General features: G+C 36.4%; 1 protein-coding gene across 5 annotated transcripts in view; it reads right to left on the minus strand.

Moving 5' to 3' along the window:
- LINGO2 (leucine rich repeat and Ig domain containing 2) overlaps positions 1–24537 on the minus strand; it is a 1230686-nt gene that overhangs the window by 979554 nt on the left and 226595 nt on the right. For all 5 annotated transcript variants that reach the window (XM_071221630.1, XM_071221629.1, XM_045193700.3 and 2 more), the window contains one exon: positions 8309–8405. The gene's annotated coding sequence lies outside the window, so the exon portion shown is untranslated. The remainder of the gene's footprint in view (positions 1–8308; positions 8406–24537) is intronic.

The raw sequence follows: 24537 nt of genomic DNA on the forward strand, positions 1-24537 counted from the left end.
ACCCAACTATACCCTCATAGAATTGTTACTATGATACTATGATCAGTAGTTAATTTACAGGCTTGCTTCTCCTCACATGCGAGGTCTTGGGAGCAGAGGTTCTATGTTACTAAGTTCTTTTATCTTCAAGGCTAAGTACAGTATCTGGTATAGAGAAGGTATTAAGTGTGTGTGGGATAAATGAATGGGAAGCTGCGGTAAATTTTTATCACTACCCTTCTGAATTCCTTCTTAGCTAAAAGCTGGTGTTTACCTTTATTAAAACCTGTAGTTTTCTATAACTTAGTCTAGACTAAAAAGCAGATTTAATGAACCAACTTCTCTTTCAGTCTTTATAAAAATTAAGCTCTGTTAGTGGAGCCCAGCATTATCTGTGAGTGTGTTTAATTTGTCAATGGTTACAAAACAAATCAGCATTTTTCACTCCATATTACATAAATATAATTATTAAAATAATTTATGAAGTCCTGTATTACATTTTATAATTTTTCAATTCCTTCTTGTCTGCCTCTACTTTTGGTCATCTTTTCCCCTCTACATAACTATTGATGATTGCAGTTTCAAAATATTACATGTAGCTGGTTAACTATTTGCCAAACTGTTTTTTTTTTTCTCTTTGGACACAGAGGTAGGCTGTGTATTTCAGCTTCCATTGCATTGACAAGTTCTAGTCAATGGGATGTGAGTGAAAGTGTGGAATATCACTTCTGAGCCTGGCCTGCAAAATGTCCAACATGTTTACCTGTAACTTTTCCCCTTCTACTAGCTAACTGAAACTAAAAAGGGTGATCTTTAAAGTCACATTTTGAAAATAGCAAGAAAGAAGATGACAGGAGCCCGGATCTTTGAAACTCCACTTGAATATGACTTGACCATGTGCCAGCCATCTAATTTCTGACTTGAAATGACTAGGAAATAAAATTCTATTGTGCTTAGACTATTACACAGTTTGGGGTTTGTTCATTATTAAAACTAGTAGTATCTTAACTAACAGCTGTTTTGGTTACATGTCAAAACATTTAAAAAGACTGCAGTGGCTAATGAGTTCATAAAATAGGCCCTAAAAATTTGTATGCTTGTGTATGTGAGAAATAGGAGTGGAGAAGGCAGGTTTGTGAGGCTCTCCGCCTAGTGGTTGCGATAGCTATGAAGAATTGCTGACAGACCTTCCATTACCGCAGATTCCCTCTATTTAACAGGCAGCTCTCATGCAAAATGTGTTCCTGCTGTTTGAAAAACTTACTTTGAATATATAATACCAATTATAGGGACTGAACATGTCAAGATTTTGACAGGTGTCTAGATAGCTATGCAATTAATTTTATTTATGAACTTTCTGCTTTAAATTCTCCTAAGAAGAAAATTGACTAATGCATCATAAAAAAGATCACTCATATTTACCTATTCACCCCAAAACACCACCATTCTTCCTCTCACCAAAAAAATAAATAAAGGAAAAGAAAATGAGAGAGAGAGAGAGAGAGAAATAAAAAAAGGAAGAGAAGGAAAAATATGGTTAAAGGAAAATTCAGTAATAAAGGTTAACATGGAATATAAAGTGGCAAAATTTTCACACTAGTCATTAACTCAAAGGCTAAGAGATTGTGACATGTGCCAGAAAAGGGTGAGAAGCCAGACAGTTATTTTGAATTCTTAGACAGCAGGGCATTTATTAACATCTAGATATACATATTTAACTATACTGCAATCACAATTTTACTGTCACTCTTTAAAACTGAGAAGAAACAAGCTTTACTCTTATTCCTCCTCTCTCATGGTTCTGGGATACGGCTTGGAGCAACATATAATGACAACACCATGAGCTTCCTTGACACTTGCATGGTAATGATACTGTGCACTGAAATTATCTAATACTGTGTGATCAGCTCAGACAAGATAAAGTAAGCTTACAAAGTCAGAAAATACATCTTCAAAATTTGACAAGTACTTACACATATAATAGTATAATTGTGCTCATTTTCTTAAGAAAGATCTAAAACTTATCATTTTGCTTTCTACATTTGGATAAATTTTTCATTTATTCTCTCATTTAATATATAAATCCTGAAACCTCTTGCATGCATCATTTTTAACTTATAAAATAAATGGCTGATTTATTATCTATTATTTTTTTCAGTAAATATGGTGGTAAAATTAACTAGAGGATAATAGCATTGCAAACTTCTTGGGTGATATTTATTTTCAAAGGGTTGACACTGATGTTTGAGTTGTCCAAAAGTCAAATATCAAACGTCAAGAATAAGCCTGAAAATGCTTGGAGGTAAGGAGCCTGGGGAATAATGGAGACTTGGGAATATGCCTCCTCCTACCCCTGAGCATCTTCCTAGAGAAACAATTACACTTGGTTGGAGGTCTTCAAATGTACTATTTTTTGAAATAATTTTGAAAACACACACACACAAATATACTATCAATCATTTCCATACCACTTTCAAAGTGGACGTCAAACACAAATTTAGCATATATTTGTATAGTTCTAAACCACATAACTTCTGGTTTATTATATGCTATAAATATATCATCCTTTAAACCTTGGGTAAATAGATATTTGAAGCTTCCATCTTCAAGAGAGAATCAGAAAGTGGGTAGTAGTGAGTGAACAGAAGGCTGATCAAGTGGTAAACAACTGGTATTTTAAGACCCCAGCATTGCCAAAAGCTTGTCACCTGACTGAAATAGGATGTCCCCACTTTATTTCCTCCCTAAGCTATTCAGATTTGTTCTCTTGGACCTGTCTCTCAGGGAGCTGCACTTTACTCTTGAATCTTCTCTTTGTCGATCATCATTGAAGTTTTTATCTCCAAGATGGCATACACTAGGAAGTAAGGATGAGAGGGAGAAGCATACCTTTATTTTGGAAAATGAAAGAAGAAGGATTATGAAAGGAAGGTGGGGAACCTAGAACTGGCAGACCATAAATGGACTCTCATTTGGAACCATATTTAGGTAACAGTACACATAGAAGCTAAATATGTGATTGTTTTCTTGCAAAAATCTGAATTTGTGTATTTTCTCCACCACTAAAGTACAGTAAAGCTGTAACTGAGAAGCAAATGCCAAAAAGCAAATGGGGAGAAATACAAACTTGTGATAGCATTCAGTTGCAGAAACAGTAAACAGACTAAAGAACTCTCAGCAGCAAGAATTGATGATGACATGAACTACAGCATCAAAAAGCCTCATGTGAATCCCTCTCCCTTCTCTGCCACTAACTACCTATGACATTATGAAAACAATTATTTAATCTGCCAGAGTCTGCTTCTGCTTTTCCCCAAATTCAATTGAAGTAGAATCTCCATGAAACGTATCCTGATCTTAGACCCTTCTTCCCTCTCCAGTAAACCTGAGCAATTTTCTTCTCTGATCCTTTCCCCTAAGACTTAAGTTTTATACTACTACATTTAAAAGATGTTATGAAAAGACAATAAAAAACTTACTGTATTTATCTTCCCTATCAGACAGTGAGCAAATAGAGAGTTTATTGATAAACTCTCTTTCTCAGTTGCCTAAAACAATCCCTGACACAAAGGAAATATTAAGCAAATGTTTGCATAGTCAGGGACCGAAGTGCAGTCATCATAATTACCCCAGAGCTTTAGGGGATTTAAATGAAATACTGTGCGTAGACCATTAAGTTGAAAGTGCCAACAAGCATGCTCAGAAATAGAAACAGCATCATGGGAGTGACAGAGCATGACGAAATACTGCTGTTGTGGTTATCAACCAACCATGGAATATTTTGAGGCACATACTAAGCATACACTCTGCTAGTCAGAAGATGCAAACACTATAGTATTAAGGGGCAAAATAAAGAGGCAAGGGATCTCAGGCTGGGTTGCAGAGTGCCAAAATAGCAGTAAAATCAGTAGTGTGGCAGGCAGCATGGTCTGTAGCAGAATTGCAGCTAAATAATAACTCAAGATGAGATTATGGAGCTAGGAGAACAGTGCATCCTTAAGACACTAAGGCATTCTTTGGTTACTATGAAATTAATTATAGATTTAAAATCTCTTAAATAAAGATTCAGTGAGACATAGTAAACGTGAAAAAATAAAATTTAGTTTTGTCTTGGATGCAAATGAAGACAGACCAGGTGAAGGATTGAGTAAAAGGTAAGAAACAATGAAGAAAATCTCATAGATTATATGGATTTGGATGTCATTTTCTAGGTATCAGAAATTAAGAGATCTACTAAGACAGTCTGTAAACAAAATTTAGATAGCTTGATATATGTTTTTTAAAATTTACTTTGAATGTTTTTACTCTGAAGTTCATCTCAGGGTTCATTATTCCTATAGTTTAAGATTTTCCTTCTTCAGTCTGTGAATGCATGCAAGATAAATGCTATAAAATGAAGAGTTGAAAAAAAGTAACATATTTATGTAATACTGTGGAAGAGGATGGACTAAAAGGAAAACTAGGCTAAAGGAAGATGTTCAGGAGAATAGTGTGAAAATAAGGTGGGTAAGATGAGGTGCTTCAACATCTAGATACACAATAGCCAGGTAACTGCCATAGTGTCCTTCATTTTAGGGCCTTGTGCTTCTTTTCAGGCTGCAGCTGACTCCTCAAAGGGTCACAGTGTTCAGGGCATTCATGGTTAGTTATACTTATGGAAGAACGCATTACTTAATTGGGGTGTTTATTCTGTCATATTCATGTTTCTCATAACATTGAGCAAGAGGCAGTCCTGGACTGCTTTGCTCTAGAATTAAGCCAGGAAGCCAGATTTCTTCTTTGCTGTTATTCTACTACCTTCAGACAGTTGTCCTTGTCTATATGATGTAACATGGTTCACCAGGACAGCCCATCCCACATTTTCCAGTTACTAGAGGAAGAAGGGGAAGTATACACATACACCCTTTAAGGACATGATCCAAAAGTGACACAAATTATTGTAGCTCATATTCCATTGGCTAGAACTTAGACACATGGCCAAACCTAGATACAAACTGTATACACTTTTTTTTTTTTTTTAAAGGAAGGTCATATGCCCAGCTATTGAGCTGGGGAAAAACTCTTGAAAGTTGATTGAACTGAAAGGGGATTTACAAATACTCAGTAAAACTGATGAAAATCAACAAGCACATTGGTGAAAAACAACAGGAATTTGCAGAAGATACTTCAGACATTTTTAAAGAAAATTTCTGAGTAGTTTTACAAAGCAGCTGACATAGGCCAACTCTACCAATGCCTTTCAAAGTCTAACTCAGCAGGTGATGGTGAATTAACTGTTCTGGAGCTTAAACAAAACACACACAGGCTGAGTGTTCCCATATGTGTTTATGCTTCTAGCTGCAGGGCTGGAAAATGGAATTGTCCTAGGATCAGGAAGCAGCTGTATCAGTTGCATACCAACTTGGTGCCAAGCTTGAGTCCTGGCCCTATCATTTCCTAACTTCATAACTTTTTTGAGCCAGTAAATTCTATATATCTCTTTTTATCAATCTGTAGAATGGGGATATTAACTACCGAGAAAAACTATAATGAAGACTTTATCAGCTAATGCATGTGAAAGAAACTGGTTATTAGGTTTTCAATAAGTATTAACCAAATAAGAACTCTTGTTATTATCAACTGGGACAGTATTTATTTATTTCTACTAATTTGTTCTATTAACTTCTTATATGTTCATGGAATAAAAATCTTTGCAAAGTTACTCTACTGCCAAATTATTAAAGCATATCCATTTCTCAGTTATTTGTCTTAACGGATAATGAAGTTCTTCACTTAACTTATAATAATAAAGCTCTAGAATTAGATTGTGTAAAACTTGAAACTTTAAGGAAAAATATATTAAGCCCCAGTTAGTGGTGTACACCAGATTTTTCTTGTTCTAAATAATCATGTTTAAAATGTGGATGCTTAGGACTCAAGTCCTACCTGTCCAGGTGTGTAAACACTGCGAAGCTTCGGAACTCTTTGGCCTGGTGATACAAATATGAGAAAGCTCATGATACAGGCACATTACCACATGAATAACAGAAAAACTAATTTCTTTAGCCTGATAATTAGAAAATAAAATATTAATTTCCTGGTTAGGCACTTAGGTCTAAGTTGAAGCTTCCTGCAACAGCCCTACTTCATAAGTAACCCCATATCTTTTGAAACATATTTGGCCTTATTCTGGAAGATTCCAAGGAGTTCTTGATAAATATTTGTGGGATTCACATATTATCAAACCCACTAGCAGATCTAGATACAGAGTTACCATGTAAAATGAGACCATTAGCAATTTTTCAAGCAGTAGGTGATTTACACATATTCTTTGTAATCCTTAAATATCTGCATTGTAGCTGTTATGATCCTCATATTATGATGAGATTACTGAGATTAAAATAAGTTCAAGTGATTCACTATCTTACAGTTAATTAGGCATGAAGCAAATATGGGATTATTACAGAGAAAAAGCAAAGAGAAATGAGGCCTGAAGTGAAAAAAATTCTATTCCTAGGCAACAGGAGTACCTTTTTTAACTCAATCCAAAACTGGATGTAAAGTGGAAAATTTGATTTGCTTGTTTAGTATCCTGTGTCCAAATGTAAAACTCTTGAACTGAGAAGTAATACAGTATAGGGGAGACATGGGCAATTTTGCAGGTGTTTTCAGAATGTAAACTAATTCAAAATAGCTTAAATAAAGAATGGCCTAGATTCCCTTTCCCATGGTGATCTGAGGGGAGCCTTTGTCCATTTATGCTAGTGATTCTAGCCTAATATTTTCACTGCATTCATTAAGTGTACAGGCTTATACTCCACCAAAAAAAAAAATGAACCACACATTGGAACTAGATATGATTGAAGGTTTCTTCTCCAAATTGCACAGTGAAAGTTGGCTTTTTTCCCCCATTTCACAGCATACAAAGTTAAAATGTAATCTTCAACAGCAGACATGGTGTCAGCTCTCACAGAAATATTGCTGATTATTGCCAACACAGAAGCAAGACTGCAGCACGCAGGCCACAAGAGAATGCTTCACAGACTCCCAGGATGGCACTGTTGAATAACCCAAGCTGAATCTGACTCACGGAGACCAGAGTGGGTGTCTGCTTTGCCATCACCAAGAAAAATGTGTTAGAATTTTTTTAAGCATGACACTTACATCAACTATATCCAGTGGTATTGCTGAGTCTCTAGAATAAAAGAGCCTATGTACTGCCAATACAAAATAATGCCCCTAAAATGTACTGAGATTTCTATAGGTTTCAACCAGAGATATGTAATTCCCCCAAAAGAATGTCTTTTGCTACATAAATAAAATACATTCAAATGTAATTTTACATCATGTTGAATATAAACGTTTCTTTAATTACAAATCTTCATGGATACACCTACAACAAAATAATGGCTTATATTTTAACAGCTGTTAGTTCATGAAGTCTTTGATATGGCTTCTATTTATTGAATATCAACTACATGCCAAAATGAATTATAGGTGCCTTCTATGTATTGTCTCTTGTTTCAGTGGAATTTTTCAGCAACCTTATGCTATAAGTAACAGAAAAGGGAAATGAGACTCAAGTTACTTGAGTTGTATACGAGTTAGCCATCAAGGAAGGACTGGTACTATTTCCACTAAAGTATACCATCAGCCATGACAGGGTATTTGTATAAAGGAGGCCCAGTACAGATTTTCATTTTACAGGAAATGTGAATGGGAAATTACAGCACACATTGCTTCTGTCAGTTTTTCTATAACTTTCAATTTATCTGAGATGCCACCATCTATGTAACTAGTCAAGACTTATAGAAAACTTTCTCTTTTCAAGAGCAGTGAAAATACAGTTTCTTCACTTTGCTTTTCTATTTCAGGGAAGGCAATTATGACTCTTCTAAATGTCAGTTGAAAACTTGGGGGCCTTGCCCTCAGCCTATGTTAATTCCTTGGCTCCTCACCTATCACAAATGCTAGAAGTACCACATCAGCAGAAATAGTAAAGCATAGATTAAGATCCCTGTTGTGCCTCTTACTGGCTGCATGATCTTGGGTTTTAATTCCTCTAAACTTCGTTTTCCACACCCTGCTGCGAGGGCAATACCTACCTCCTCCATCTGTTGTGCTGATCTGTTGACTAATATAAATGATGTAAATACTATAATAAGATATTAATAGTAAGAAATTTGAGTTCCTTATTGCACCCCACTCCTCTCAAGGAGCCCTAAAATAATCATTGCAAAAGACTTGTTTTTGAATCTTAAACTTATGTATTGAATTACAAACCTTCACTTTTTTTTTATTTACATATACACACAAACACCTCATCACATTAAGAATCATTTCACCTTACCACAACATGAAGTAATTTCAATGTGGACGCTCCAACTTCATTTGGGATACTTCATGTATAAGGGTTCTACATCTTGAAAACGTCTCCAAAGGATTCCCTAAATGAAATAAAACAAAAAACTCTTGTGAACATGAAAAAAAAAAGTTGCTTCTTCCTATAGTTCTTATCTCAAATTGCTTGTGTCACTTTCCATCTAGCTTTGTTCACTCTGATTCTGAAAAAAACCACATATGTATTTCCAGGCTGCTGATTCACAATCCCATCTGATAAGTTATGTGTCATCCCTGATGACACCATTGCTTGCATTTGCAGATATCTGATCTAATCATACATGGTTTTGTAAATCAATAGGCATTCTTAAATAGATATGAGAAAACAATAATTAGAGTATAAAACAACTTCCACATCAAACTGAATATTTTTAGTTAATGATCTAAATATCAGTAATAGCATTTAGATGATGAGAAAAAGCATGAGAGCAATCAGATTACAGCAAGTGTGTCAGAGAAAGAAAAATAACTTGAGTGCAATAATTTTCTCTTTTAAGATGCTTATGGATGTGCTTCTAAAAGATTAATGCATAAAAATCATATGATATTGAAACATTTATTTATTGTTTTTATTATGCAAAACATATTTGTGTGTGTGTGTGTATACACACACAACATACTTTTATTCTAGCCTTGACAATTTTGCAAGCAGAAACGTCATTCATAAATTTACCAGGTATTATGCTCTGTTTAAAAAAGGTAGCAATTTTTAGATACCTCTCTCTCTCATGCACATGCACACACACACACACACTTTACAAGTAAAATTTATTGCAAGAAATTACACTGTAATCATATAAAATACAATAAAATCATATTTATTCACCAGTCCAGGTATCTCCCTTTAATAGCTATGTTGGTTTCATTAAAACAGAATCCTCTACAAAAAAAAAATAATTAAATAAAATCCTATTTATGCAAATCATACTAATGAAAATACTGAAAATCCGATTGTGTGAAATGTCTCAAGCTTAAGGAGGCATGTCTTACTGATCAATTTTAAATTACTCACTTTAGGAATGAATACCATGGCCTCACTTTTCTGGTGGTTTCCTGGATTTCTATTTCTACAAAGATTGTTGTGACGATTGTGCTGGATGGCACAAGTGAGTCTCTCTTCCCAAAAAGTAGATATGAAAATGAGTCCAGGGGTTCCATCTAATAATACTGACATCTCAAGTCCTCTTGATAAATTTCACTTCAGGTACATTTTTTTAAATATATTTATTGATTATGCTATTACAGTTGTCCCATCCCCCCCCTCACTCCACTCCATCCTGCCCACCCCCTCCCTCCCACATTCCCCCCCTATAGTTCATGTCCATGGGTCATACTTATAAGGTTTTTTTGGCTTCTACATTTCCTACACTATTCTTACACTCCCCCTGTCTATTTTCCACCTATCATTTATGCTACTTATTCTCTGTACATTCCCCCCCTCCCCCTCCCACTCCCCTATTGATAACCCTCCATGTGATATCCATTTATGTGGTTCTGTTCCTGTTCTAGTTGTTTGCTTAGTTTGCTTTTGTTTTTGTTTTAGTTGTGGTTGTTAATAACTGTGTTTGCTGTCATTTTTACTGTTCATATTTTTTTATCTTCTTTTTCTTAGATAAGTCCCTTTAACATTTCATATAATAAGGGCTTGGTGATGATGAACTCCTTTAACTTGACCTTACCTGAGAAGCACTTTATCTTCCCTTCCATTCTAAATGATAGCTTTGCTGGATTGAACAAAGAAGGCTACTCTAATTTGCCTCTAAAGAGAGGCCAGGAAAGAATTTTGTCAGTTTTTAAGTTTTTTGGCTCATAGCCCAAAACCCAGCTTCTATATTCTACACTGAGATTTTGGGGCTGGGTCTCTACACACTCTTCTGTTTTGCCAGTGGACTTCCTATTAGGTCCTGCAATAGGAGGCACAGCAGAGAGGCTGGTTTGAGGGGAGGATGGATGTGGGAAGCAAGGAGCTTATTCTTTCACATTCATTTGCTACCAGTGTTGCCCTCCCAATCATCCTTTATCCTGTTAGAGGAACTTAGTCTGTCTACAGATTTTTCAAGCCCTTCCAGAACCTGCTCATTCTGTCTCCTCAGAGATGCCAGCACTATGCTGCCCGAACCTCTTCCTGAGAGTTCTTGACTTTGAGCTCCTAAGGCCTCTCCTGTGGGTATCTCAGGAGCTCTTGACAATGAGCTCCTGAGATACCCACACTGGCTGCTTGTCACCACTATAAGAAATGTGGACTTCAGATCTACAGGGTCTTTGTTCAAGCTGTAACCCTAATTCTTTCTTTTGTTCCCCAAGCACTCAGGGTGGAGCCGCTTCCTGAGGCCACTCTCAGTATAACCTCAGAGGCCCCTTTTTCCATTCCAGTTCTCTAATACCTGTTTAACCCACCCTTTATATTACATTTTCTATATTAAAACAACAGATGTAGTTCCTGTCTTCCTCACTGGACTCTTATAAAAAGCTATAATATTTTATTTTTTGGTTTCAGGTGGGAATGATGGAGAAAGTGACAATGAAGAAGAATCTAACGTTTGCTGAAATATTTTCAACTAATTTTATTATCTATGTCCAAAATATCCTATGCAATCGGTATAGGTATAACAATTATTTGTATTAATAAAAAGAATGACAACATTTATTGAGGTCCTACAATGTGTTAATTTCTTTACATATATGATTCCATTTAATATTCATAAGCTCTCTGAAAAGCTATCATATTAGATCCACCTTATGGATGGTGAAAGAAGTTAAGGCTAAATTTTCGACATCCAGTGAGCTGTAGAACTGTAATGAGAATACAGGCTGGGTGCCAGACCAATGGAGCAGATATGCACATATTCAAATTATTGACAGGTTTAATTCCATAATATCAATAATTATACTTGTTAATATCACCATAAATCTCATCAGAAAATTTTTTGAGTGCTGAGAAGTCGTCTACTTTATGGTGGCATACAAAAGATTTTCAAAATTTTAGTTTTCCCTGGAAAGCTCAAATTTGATAACTGGCAACAACTAGAAATACAAAATAGTTGCTTTCCTTCAAGTGACAAGATCAATGTATTTTGAAAAAATAGACATCAAATACAATACCTAAGTCTCAAAAACTCTACTTGGAATATCAGTCACACTTCCACATTAAAATGGTATTCAATGAAAAAGTGGCTAGTTCAGCAACCAGTCATACATGTCCTTTTGCTTGAGACATCATACGTCAGTTTGCAACAAAAGTTCTTTATGAATAATTCACATTTCATCACACAGAATACTTAAAAAGTGTTTATTCAGAGGGTGTTATAAAACTAACAATTTACTGTATCATGTTGTGTATAATGTCCACCCCCATTTTTGGCCCAAACTTCCAGGAAAAAAATCTTTTGTTTTAATTTTTAAATTTTATTTGTATTTATGTATATTTAGAAACAAAACCAATGATCACATTTCAAGGTATTATTTTGCATGCAGATATCATTACTGCTTTCTAGAGTTACACTTTTAATGCATAAGCATAAATAAAAAATTAAAAACATTTACGTAGGTATGGAATTAGTACTATCCATGTATAATGTACATCTTTAATTTTCCCTCAAAAATTTGGGCAAAAAAGTGAACATTATACATGGAAAAATATGGTATTTCATCAAAGACAACTTTTTTTTTTAACTACAACTATGGTGGCAAAAAACAAAATACAATGACTACTGCTACCAGTTTGGTGTTACCACCTTGAATTGTGTTAAGGACTCCAACAATTTTACCTATGCCTTTGTGTCTACAACTATCAATACAGTGGAAAAGCAAATAGTACCTTGGTTTGAATTAAGAAATGGTTGTCACTTAGCAGACCTTCTAAAAGTAGCCTGGGAACTCCATGGTCCAAGGGCCTAAATTCTGAGAGATGCTTATCAAATAGCGAGCTAAAAACAGTAACTGAAGAGTTAGAGTACTCCTAACAATTGGAATAGAGGAGCCCTCTTTGCAGCCAGGTTCCCCACCTCCACCTTTTTACCCTTCTCCTCTCTCAGTGACCTCACTATGGTGAGTTATAATGGGTTTGACCTAAGATTACAAGGACTGGAGCTGGAACAAAGGAAATGGCCATGCTCCTCGCTGGGCTCCTGATGGTCATTGACAATTGTTTGTTAATTTATTAGCATAATTGTTTACCCCATACCTAAGGTTCTGATGACTTCTGCCCAACCATTGGAGGAATTCTAAGTTAGCTGAAGGAATAGACCAAAGAGGAAGAAAGATAGACTCTGAGAAAGAGATAGAAGACACACTGACAGAGAAGAACCATAGAAGGAGGGAATTGTGAAGGGTAGGAGGCAAAAAGAGTGAGAAATACCCAGAAAGCTACAATAAGGGTCTCAGGGAGTAAGAGAGGAAGGGGCGAGGAAGGGGCAGGGAAAAGGAGAGAGAGACTGACACACACACACACACAGAGGACAGAGAATGAAAATATACTATTTCATTGGACTGCCAAAGATAAGAAAGAGAAAGATCTTTGCTTTGAAATAGTTTTCAAATAGTCCCAGTTACTAGCAAGATTTTCTTTTTTCTCTCATGATAGGTGGGTTTAATGTGAGTGTATGTGGGTATAAGCTCATGTGTGTAGTATGAAGGGTTTTGCCCTTCCCTTCTGTCATGGCCCAGAAGCCACACTGACTGGGTTTATTTATTTATTTATTTTGGTGACATTCAATATTATTCCATATTAGTTTCAAGTGTGCAGCATAGTGGCCAGACAATTATATAATTTACAAAGTGATCCCCTGATAATTCAAGTGCCCATCTGACGACACGCATAGCTATTACAATATTATTGACTGCATTCCCTAAGCTGTACTCTACATCCCCATGACTACTTTGTAACTGTTAATGTGTATTTCTTAATACCTCACCTTTTCCACTCATCCCTAGAATCCCCTTCCTTCTGACAATGCTCAGTTTGTTTTCTGTATCTAAGACTGTGTTGCTGTTTTGATTGTGTGTATTATGCTAAGTAAAATGAGACAGACAGAGAAAGACAAATACCACATGATGTCTCTTATATGTGGAATCTAAATGACAAATTAAATAATCACACTGATTACTGATGGAGGTAGACAGGGATGCTCTGTGTTGGAAACAGGCGGATCTTTGCATCTGCATGTGGAGAGGGACACAGTGCTTGAGATGTATCATCAATGATTTTACTTTGACACTCTTACACCCAAGTCAGTTAAACCTGGAGAAACTCAGCTCAGACAAAGAGAAACGGATTTTAATATAGATTTTCCCTCTAACCATAATGACTTCTCGTGCTTCAGATGAAGGAAGCATTCATTCTTTCTAAGCTGAACTTCAAACCGGTCCTTCCGACCATACATTATGAATGTCTAGATTCCTAAATACAGTAAAGATCCACTTTGCAATCAAAAACAACTAATTTCTAAATAACATAAAGACATTATTATGTTAAAATGTACAGACACAATGCTCTTATATTCATGTTAGTGAACAACTAAAGCAACGGGTCAAAAAATGAAATGAGTATGCCACTATCAGTGTGATAGTGTTAGCTTCCCATCAAATGAGATGTGTGCGTGAAAAGTGGTGAAGATAGTTATGTCACAAATCAGTCAATAACAAGAAAATGGGACTTCTGGGCTGCTATTCTCCATTAAGGAAACAAATGGGGACTCAGCACCCACCGCTGGAGACAGCACAGGCTACATGAGGCTGTTTGTAACTTTGGGTGGAGAGGGGAGAAGGCGTCCTGGGAGCAGGAAAGGGCTGCTAGTGCCAGCTATTGTGACAGCAAATAGGAAGCTAAGCTGTCTCTGTACACTCGCTGATTCTGGTGAGTTTTTCATATTGTACTTTCAAACTGGACCCTGATTTTTATCAAAGTGACAGGCTTTTGCTTGACAGTAGCGCTGTTTTTTTTTTCCTGAAATATAAAGTGGTGGAATCACAATGAAATTTCCCAAACTATTCCGCATAATGTTTGTGCACCAGAAGATGTTAACGAAAGTCATGTAGTGCTACATATTCTGGGTGTTTTTTTTTTTTTTTGGTTTGTCCCATAGTTCCCTTAAACAAAAGTTATGAGGATTCAACAATATTTTTTTAAATGTTTAAATTGTTTGACCATAGAAGCTCCTCTCACTTTTGAGCACACTGCCATCTCTGAGAATGGCAGCATTACCAGTTTGGAGAATGCTGAACTTGGTGCTCCCTAAAATCTCTGAGACTCCAGAATTTTGTAATTTTAGCAGAGGAACTGTTTAAAACCATAGGACAGAGTGGCAGCACAGGGAGTCGTCTGCTAAAATAACTCTAGCTGCCTCTAAACCTCAGGTGTTTGGAGTAAGCATATCAGGAGCCAGGTGGTGGAGAGCCAGGGAGAATGTGCAATGGCTCAGATTCTCGATGCAGTGAGCATCACATTAAAATACTGCGTGTGAAGCACTCCCTGGAAGGTACTATTTACTTACCACCACTTCATTTTTAGGTCAACGAGCACAAGGGGAAATGTTCTTTTGGAAGTATCAGGCAAGAAAAGGGGGATTACAGGAATTAGCTGCCTGCTCCGCATACAGTGCAATGCCAAATGCAACATACAAACTTACACAAGTAATATTTGGCAGAATTAGAGAGCTTTACCTTGGAGGAGAACCAGAATGCAAATGCAATGCCTGAAATAAAGTTAATGTTTTACTTTATGGACATGTTCCTCATTTTAGCACAGCATTGCCTAGATTCCCCTGTACTTTATGTTTCTTGTTTGACTACTGTCTGCTTTACAGGTGAGGCTTCACTCTTCGAGTTAGTAATAATAAAGTACATGCATTGAGGTCTCCCAATATTGCAAATCGGTAGAATATAAACTCTGAAGATACACAAGAACAGTGGCTTATGCTTTCATGGTATAAAAGATGGGTTTTTTTTTTGTTTTGGGTTTTTTTTTTTGGCTTTTTGTGTTTATATCACTTTATATGAAAAAACACAGAATCATCATAAAAGAGGTGGGTCTGAAAAAAATTTACCTCAATATTAACTTTTAGTGGAAGTGCAATCATAGATTACTTTGCCCTAGAATTTCAATTTACCACTACAAGCCAAATCTCACAAATTTGAATAGAAACGAAGATGATAATCATTTCTAAAGCACTTTTAATGTTCTAGGCAATGCACTAAATTCTTTACTTACAGCACTTTAAGGCCCATAATAAGCCTATAAGGCTGGTGCTGTTATCATATTCATTTTACCAATGGGAAAACTCAAACCATGAGTTATTACATCAATTTTTGCAAAATCATGCTACTTTTAAGTGGTATATCTTGTAATCAAATTACATTTGTCTGATTCTAAAGTTTAAATTCTTAATGATGTCACTTCATTGCTAATTGTTTTTGGTACAATACAATTCCAATCGCAAAAAGAAAAGAAAGAAAAGAAAAGAAAAAAAATAGGCCCATGACAGAGAATCTGTCTAAACTTTTTGCATCTAATTTGGGTCAGGTTCTGGGAGCTACAGATGTGTCTAAGGATTATGGTGGAATGAAACTCAGCAGGTATAATGCAGCTGAGGAAAATCTAAAGATAGTGCTTAATGGTGACCCTGCAATAAATAACTAAACCATAATTATGAACAAAGCACATCCAAAAGATCCAGGCAAGAAGACAAGAAACGAGTGTAGACCCGGGAGCAAAGGAGATGCAGTGACAGCAGCCTAGGTTTGAAATGCAGCAGGGGAAGCTGAGAAAGATATCCTGAGGTACTGGAGAGAAAGCTGAAGACACGTTTTATAGAATGCCTGAAGCCTCTCCTGTGTGAGGAAAATGTTTTTAAAAATATCAGGTTGGATCTGACAGGATCTACAGTGCTCGCGGAACTGGCATCTCCCTTACCACACAGAACAATGAGGCCTATAGGCTTTCATGATAGTGCCTGTGCTTTAATCCGTAGGGAGGTTGAACTGCTGCTGTGAGATTCACTGCAAAAGATGAGAGAGGAAAGAAGGGAGGTGAAGACAGGGGAGAGGGCAGAAGAGACTGGGAGAGACAGGTTGGCCAGGGCAACTAAATCCAAGAGAGGAAAAACTCAAACAAAGAGGATGCCGAGACCTCAGCTCACAATAACCAATAATGAGAGGTTAAGATCAGAACAAGCAAGGGGAAAGAGCAGGGACTAGCACATGGGACAAGGTTCAGTGCAATCGTTTGGAGAATCCTGTGCTGTAGCTTGCTGTTTTCCACCCTCTGAGCACATGCTTTTGTAGCTGCCCATTACCCTACTTATGTGCTCATGAGCTCAGTCCCCTGCCGTGTCTCATCCAGTCATTAAGGTTTGCTGAGTTGGTTTGTTACATAGGTTTGGAGATCACTGGAATGCAAATGAGAAACAAACCTGTGAGACTGGGAGACAGGGATGATACTGAAAGAGAAAACCAGAAATAGTCCCAACATTAGAAGATGGGAAGAACAGAAAACCACCTGCTGCTAAACTGTCATAATTTATTGTCATTTGAAGTCAAGAAAGTAGATGAAAGAACTGGGAAAGAAATGGGCTGAGGTAGACAAGATATAGATCAGAGGTGAGGTCCAGACACCACCAGAATAACTCAAATGCTGTGGATAGATGGAAATAGAAGACTAGGGTCACAGTAGACAGTGTGGACAAAACAAAAGAGAAGAGACATCTGGGCACGAGAACCGAGCAGACAAAATGCCTCGAAAGGAAAGGAATTACATTCTCTCAAGGAGTGAAATTCCCTCATCATGCATACCCATATTCTCTCCCCACTTCTCTTTTTCTTCTTCTTCTCTCTCTCTCTCTCTCTCACACTCATACACTGAACAATAAATCTTAAAATTCAGCATCTTGTATTTACCTTGCCATTTTATGCATATATACGTGGACTATGTATAGAATATACATATATATGTGAACAGTCTACTAGTTCACTTCTATCAAATTTGAATAACAACAGATTTCCATGACTATTTATTTACAAATGACTAACATTTTACAGCAATTTTCAAAGCCTAGAAGAGAGTATAAATGTCATCTAGATGTAGTGAAACATGAGAGACATATTGGATGTTAGAGCTCGGACTTTTATACATACCAAACTCCAAAAGCAGCAATTATGTGAGGGTAATAATCATGGGGGTAAATATAGTGTACATCTCAGATAAGAAAAGAAATGCTTCTCCTACATTTTCAGGGCTACATTTTATGTTTGCAACAACTGAATATTAAATCTTTGATGCTGGTATTAAGATATTCAGCATAAGTGAATTAGATCTTTCAAAATACTCAAAGTAACAGAACTGTTCTCTTTAGGGCCAAAAAGTACATAGAAGCACTAGCCAGTTCTCAGTTGCACAGAGCATCGTCCCAGTACACCAAGGTTGCAGGTTTGATCTCCAGTCAGGTCTCCCTCTGCCCCCCTTTTTTTCCTCTCTTTCTTCTTCTATCTCTCTAAAATAAATAAATTAAAAAATTTTAAAGTATGTAGAAATTCTATTTCAGTGAATCTATCTTTGATCTGTGCAGAATTTTGACTAAAATCATATTTACTTTTAATTATAACGGTATCAAAAAATTAAAACAACCGAAATGTTCATCAATAGAGGACTAGTTAAAATGTATCATAGTACATTCATCCCTTAGAAAGCTTTATTATTGTGTGTGTGTCTGTATGTGTGAGAGATGTATAGAAAAAAGTATATAAGTACACCAAAATGTTAACTGTGGTCATTTGTGGGTGTAGAAAAAATTGTGTAATTGTCATTTAAAAATATTTTTATATTATATCCTGGAAAACCGAGAGACTTCCATTGGGGATGACTGGGCCTTCGCTTCCAGGTCTTAGCCATAGACCCACCATTCACCCCTGGCTATGACCTTCTTGAGGAAATCTGGCTCATTGGTAGTGGTTTGAATCAAGTCATTAGCAACTGCAGCATGATGTTCCTTCTGCTCTGGTAGCAGATGTGCAAGGAATTTTGCAACAACACATTTCATGCTAAGATCCGGAGTCAAAATCTTGGACACTGTAGTTTTTGGAATCCCCAGATTAGCTTCTAGTTCTCACACTGTCAGTTGCCAACCTTTGTTAATTGCAGCCCATTCACATTTAACATTCTCAGGTTCTTTGCTTGTTGCAGGCCTTCCAGAATGTGAATCACTTTCAACAGATTCTCCACCATCTTGTGTTTGTGCCACACTTTTATTTTCACTGCACTCATTGCATCATCCTTGAAAGCCTTCTGAATCATTAGAAGTTTCTTTCTTTTTTCTTTCACTTTTTTTAATTTATGTTTGAAAACAGTTGTCTCCATTTTCCCACCACCACTTTCCCCCACCCTACACACACCCACCTCCCATCCTCAATCCCACCACCCCTTGGCTCCGTCCATGGGTCCCTCATACATGTTCATTTATTTCCCCTTCTCTTCTTTCCCACATTATTTCCCTCTCCCCTCCCCCCTACTAACTGTCAGCTTGTTGTCAATTTCAATGTCTCTGGCTATATTTTGCTTGCCACTTTGTTTTGTTAATTAAGTTCCACTTATAGGTGAGATCATATGGTATTTGTCTTTCACCGCCTGGCTTACTTCACTTAACATACTTTCCAGTTCCATCTATGCTGTCACAAACAGCATAGAGCTCCTTCTTTTTTTCTGCTGTATAGTATTCCATCATGTAAATGTATCATAATTTATTGATCCACTCATTTACCGATGGGCACCTTGGCTGCTTCCAGCACTTGGCTATTGTAAATTGTGCTGCTATGAACATTGGGTTGCACAGGTTCTTTTGAGTTAGTGTTTCAGGTTTCTTAGGGTATACTCCCAAAAGTGGAATTGCTGGGTCAAAAGGCAATTCCATTTTTAGTTTCTTGAGGAAATTCCATACTGTTTTCCATGGAGGCTGTACCGGTTTGCCTCCCCACCAACAATGCACTAGGATTCCCTTTTCTCCACAACCCCGCTACATTTATTGTTTGTTGATTTGGTTATGGTGGCCATTCTGACCAGTGTGAAGTGGTATCTCATTGTAGTTTTAATTTGCATCTCTCTGATGGCTAGTGATGCTGAGCACTTTTCATATGTCTCTGGGCACTCTGGGCCCTCCTTGGAGCAGTGTCTGTTCAGGTCCTTTGCCCATTTTTTAATTGCATTGTTTGTCTTCCTGGTGTGGAGTCCTGTGAGTTCTTTATATATTTTGTAGATCAAACTATGTCCGAGATATCATTGGCAAATATATTTTCCCATACAGTTGGTTCCCTATTCATTTTGCTAAAGTTTTCTTTAGCCATGCAGAAGCTTTTTATTCTGGTGAAGTCCCATTTGTTTATTCTTTCCTTTATGTCCCTTGCTCTAGGGGACATATTGGTGAAAATATTGCTGCGTGGAATATCTGAGATTTTCCTGCCTATGTTCTCCTCTAGGACTTTAATGATATCACAAGTTTTATTTAAGTCTTTTATCCATCCTGAGTTTATTTTTGTGTATGGTGTAAGTTTGTGGTCGAGTTTCATTTTTTTGCACGTAGCTGTCCAGATCTCCCAATACCATTTGTTGAAGATGCTATTTTGATTCTGTTTTATTTTTCTGTTCCCTTTCTCGAATATTAATTGACCACAGAGGCTTGGGTTTATTTCTGGCCTCTCTATTCTGTTCTATTGATCTATGTGTCTCTTCTTATGCCAGTAACAGATTAATACAGTTTGATGTCAGGTATGGTGATCCCACCTACTTTGTTCTTCTTTCTCAAATTGCTAAAGCTATTCAGGGTCATTTATGGTTCTACATAAATTTTTGAAGTGCTTGTTCTAGATCTGTGAAATATGTCATTGGTATTTTAATAGGGATTGCATTGAATCTACAAATTACTTTGGGTAGTATAGACATTTTCATTATGTTAATTCTTCCAATCCATGAACATGGTACATGCTTCCATTTATTTGTATCTTCTTCAGTTTCTTTCTTCTGTGTTGTGTAGTTTTCTGAGTACAGGTCTTTAACTCCTTGGTTAGGTTTATTCTGAGGTATTTTATTTTTCTTGTTGCTATAGCAAATGGGATTTTTTTCCTGATTACTGTTTCTGATATTTCATTGTTGGTATACAAAAATGCCTTTGATTTCTGAATATTGACTTTTTTTCCTGCTGTTTTGCCAAATTCACTTATTAGATGAAGTAGTTTTTTGGTGGAATCTGTAGGGTTTTCTATATACACTATCATGTCATCTGCAAACAATGACAGTTCTACTTCCTCTTTTCCAATTGGATGCCTTTTATTTCTTTTTCTTGTCTGATTGCTGTGGCTAGGACTTCCAATAGTATGTTGAATAGGAGTGGTGAAAGGAGACATCCTTGCTTTGTTCCTCATCTTAGTGGGAAAGCTTTTAGTTTTTTCCTATTGAGGTTGATGTTGGCTGTAGGTCTCTCATATATGGCCTTTATAATGTTGAGGAATGAGGCCTCTATGTCCACTTTGCTAAGTGTTTTTTATCATAAATGGGTGCTGTACCTTATCTATTGCTATGATCACATGATTTTTGTTTTTGCTGTTGTTTATTGTGATGTATTAAGTTTATTGACTTGTAAATATTGCATCATCCTTGCATCCCTGGGATGAATTCCATTTGGTCATGGTGTACGATCTTTTTAATGTATTGCTGGATGAGGTTTGCCAATATTTTGTCGAGGATTTTAGCTTCTATGTTCATCAGCAATATTGCCCTGCAGTTTTCTTTCTTTGTTGTGTCTTTATCTGGTTTGGGGATTAGAAAGATGCTGGCTCCATAAAAAGAGTTTGGGAGTCTTCCCTCTTCTTGGATTTTTTAGAACAGTCTGTGAAGGATGGGGGTTAGCTCTTCTTAAAATGTTTTTTAAAGTTCTCCTGTGAAACCATCCAGTACAGGGTTTTTGTGTGCTTGGAGTTTTTTGATTACTGCTTTGATTTCGTCAGTTGTTATTGGTCTGTTCGGGCTTTCTGCTTATTTGTCATTAAGTTTTGGAAGATTATATTTTTCTAGAATGTGTCCATTTCACCTAGGTTTTCACATTTCTTGGCATAGAGTTCTTTGTAGTAATTTCTTACTGTCCTTTGTATTTCTGTGGTGTCAGTTGTAATTTCTCCTCTTTCATTTCCGATTGTGTTTATTTGGTTCCTCTCTCTTTTTTTCTTGATGAGTCTGCTTAAAGGTTTGTCAATTTTATTTATCTTTTCAAAGAACCAGCTCCTGGGTTTATTGATCCTTAGAATTGTTTCTTTACTCTGTATGCCATTTAATACTGCTCTGATCTTGGTTATGTCCTTCCTTCTACTTGCTCTGTGTTGTCTTTGTTGTTGTCCCTCCAGTTCTTGTAGGTTAAGGTTAGGTTGTTTATTTGAAATGTTTCTATCTTTTTTAGGTAGGCCTGTATTGCTATGAACTTCCTTCTCAGGACTGCCTTTGCTGTGTCTCATAAGTTTTGGACTGTTGTGAGTTCATTTTCATTTGTTTCCAGAAACTTTTTTATTTCTTCCTTGATCTTATTATTAACCCATTCATTGTTTAATAGTACATTATTCAATTTCAATGAGTTTTAGTGTTTTTGAGTTTTCCTTGGGGTTGGTTTCCAGTTGCAGGACCTTGTGGTCTGAAAAGATGCTTTCTATGATTTCAATTTTCTTGAATTTGTTGAGGTTTATTTTGTGTCCTATCATTTGTCCTATCTTCAAAAATGTTCCATGTACATTTGAAAAGAATGTGTATGTTGCTTCTTTGGGATTAAAAGTTATATATATATATATCAATTAAGTCCATTTGTCTAGGGCATTGTTTAATGCCGCTGTATCCTTGTTGATAATTTGTTTGGAAGACCTATCAATTTTTGACAGTGGGGTGTTAAAAACCCCTAGTACTATAAGTGTTACTGTCTATATCTTTCTTGAAGTCCTCCAAAATTTTCCTAATGCATTTAGGTGCTCCCAAGTTGGGTGCATATATGTTTATCACATTTATGTCTTCTTAATGGATCCTTCCCTTGAGTATTATGAAGTGTGCTTCTGGGTCTGTTTTTACGGCCTTTGTTTTGAAGTCTATTTTGTCAGATATAAGTATTGCTACAGCCCAGATTTATCACCTTGCAACTTCCGGCTTTTCCCAAAATTAAAATCACCTTTGAAAGGAAGAGATTTCAGACTGTTGAGGAGATTCAGGAAAATACAATGGGGCAGCTGAAGGTGATTCCAACAAAGGATTTTGCAGAGTGTTTTGAACAGTGGACTAGATGCCAGGAGAACTATGTAAGGTCCCAAGGTGCTTACTTTGAAGGGGGCTGAGGCATCATTGTCCTATGTACAATGTTCCTTGTATGTTGTATCTTCTTCAATAAATGTCACTATTTTTCATATTACATGGCTGGATACTGTCTGGACAGACCTCGTGCGTATAAACATTATGATTATTGTTCACTGTACTGTGGAATGCAGTAGACACTTGCTAAACATTTTTTTACTCATTAATTCAATAAATAGTAATGGGCCAAGCACTGAGCTGTAAGCAACAAAAAATATATATATATGTTTTTGTATTATCTTTTTTTTTGCTTTGGCCATATGTTACACTTAGAAAATATTACTTCAAAAATTATATAGGTAGGTATAACATATACATGAGCTATAAAAAATGACACCTAAGTTCAGTATTCCAAATACCTATGTAAAATAACAATGGATGAATTATCAAAGTAGCCCATATTTCTAGAATATGTTATTATAATAGATTTACTAATCCCCTCATTCATTCATTTATTCATTCACACAACACACCTTTATGTAATAGTCTCTGCATGTCATATCACTAATCTCCAAGTACACAGAGATGGAAGAAGCAGCATGATTGTCTTTAAGGAAAACCACGAAATTAAAAAAATGATGGACAAAGATAATGCTCACTTAGATTTTTTGGTGAGGAAGCATTTAAGGTTGCTAATAGTACAATAGTATGAACGCAACTGACACTGTTATGTATAACTGGAGTAGGTACAATTCTCTAGATGGCAATACAACCTAACATCACATTATCCCCAGCAGGAGTCCAGTTTGTGGCAAGAATGGAACCAAGCCCTACAGTGCTTGTAGGTTCATCTTTCCCTCCCTCATTTGTTCCTCCTGGCAGACAGCTCCTTGTGATGTAGATCCCAGCACCCAAGCAAGGACCCTTAGGCAAACCCCAGCACTGGCATAGTTATTTCTATATTTGGGATTTATCTGATTCAGGATTTTACAGCTAGGGATAGCCACAAAAAGTTTTTATAAGAGATAGCCCATGCTTGTACTTTGCATGCTTATTAAAATCAAGTAAGCAAATCATAGGAATCATCCATATCCTTTTGGGGGGTCAGGAAAAGATAGAGTATGTATTTAAACCACAATTTATAATCTGAGAATCTTCTCCAAGCCCACTGGAGCTATTTGTCAACTTGGTATAAATATAGCCCAGGAAAATAAAATGAGTCTTTGTAATGAAACATCTGAAAACTGGAGCTGTAAACAACTGTGTGGAGAAGTCTGTGCTGTTTACAGACTCTAACCATCTTCAAGGTGAAGAAATCAATGACAGCATGAAAATCAGTCACTGAACCTCAAGACATGCCTTGTTCTCTGTGCTTTACTTTTCTATTGAGTGTCTCATTCTTGATCAAGTTCTCTCCCCAGGAAGTGCTAATAGGCTAACAGCTACAGAAGTCTGGTTTGTTCTCTAAACCAGCAGGATCAAAGGGTACTCTGTAGAAAAATTCATACTACTTCTGACTTCCTCAGAGGGCTGCTATTCTTCTACCATAACTTTGATGCCACTTTGGAGTCTCTTTCCCAAGCTCTTCAAAATACTCAACAAGCTTTTAAGGAAAAATTACTGATTACTAAGAAAAAAAAAAAGAAGAGAGAAAGAAAAGAATAGAAAAAAGAGAAAGAAAGGAAAGGAAAGAAAAGAAAAGAAAAGAAAAAAGAAAAGAAAAGAAAAGAAAAAAAAAGAAAGTTCATTTGTTTCAGGGATTAAAGAGTGCACCACAAAACACAATACTAGGTACAAGGGGCTGGAGGGGGTGCTCTTTGTGTAATAATTATTTTCTAAAGTGTCATTTTCTTAAAAATATTAGCCAATATTTACTAAGT

This window comes from Desmodus rotundus, chromosome 1 (assembly GCF_022682495.2).
Source record: "Desmodus rotundus isolate HL8 chromosome 1, HLdesRot8A.1, whole genome shotgun sequence".
NCBI lineage: Eukaryota > Metazoa > Chordata > Mammalia > Chiroptera > Phyllostomidae > Desmodus > Desmodus rotundus.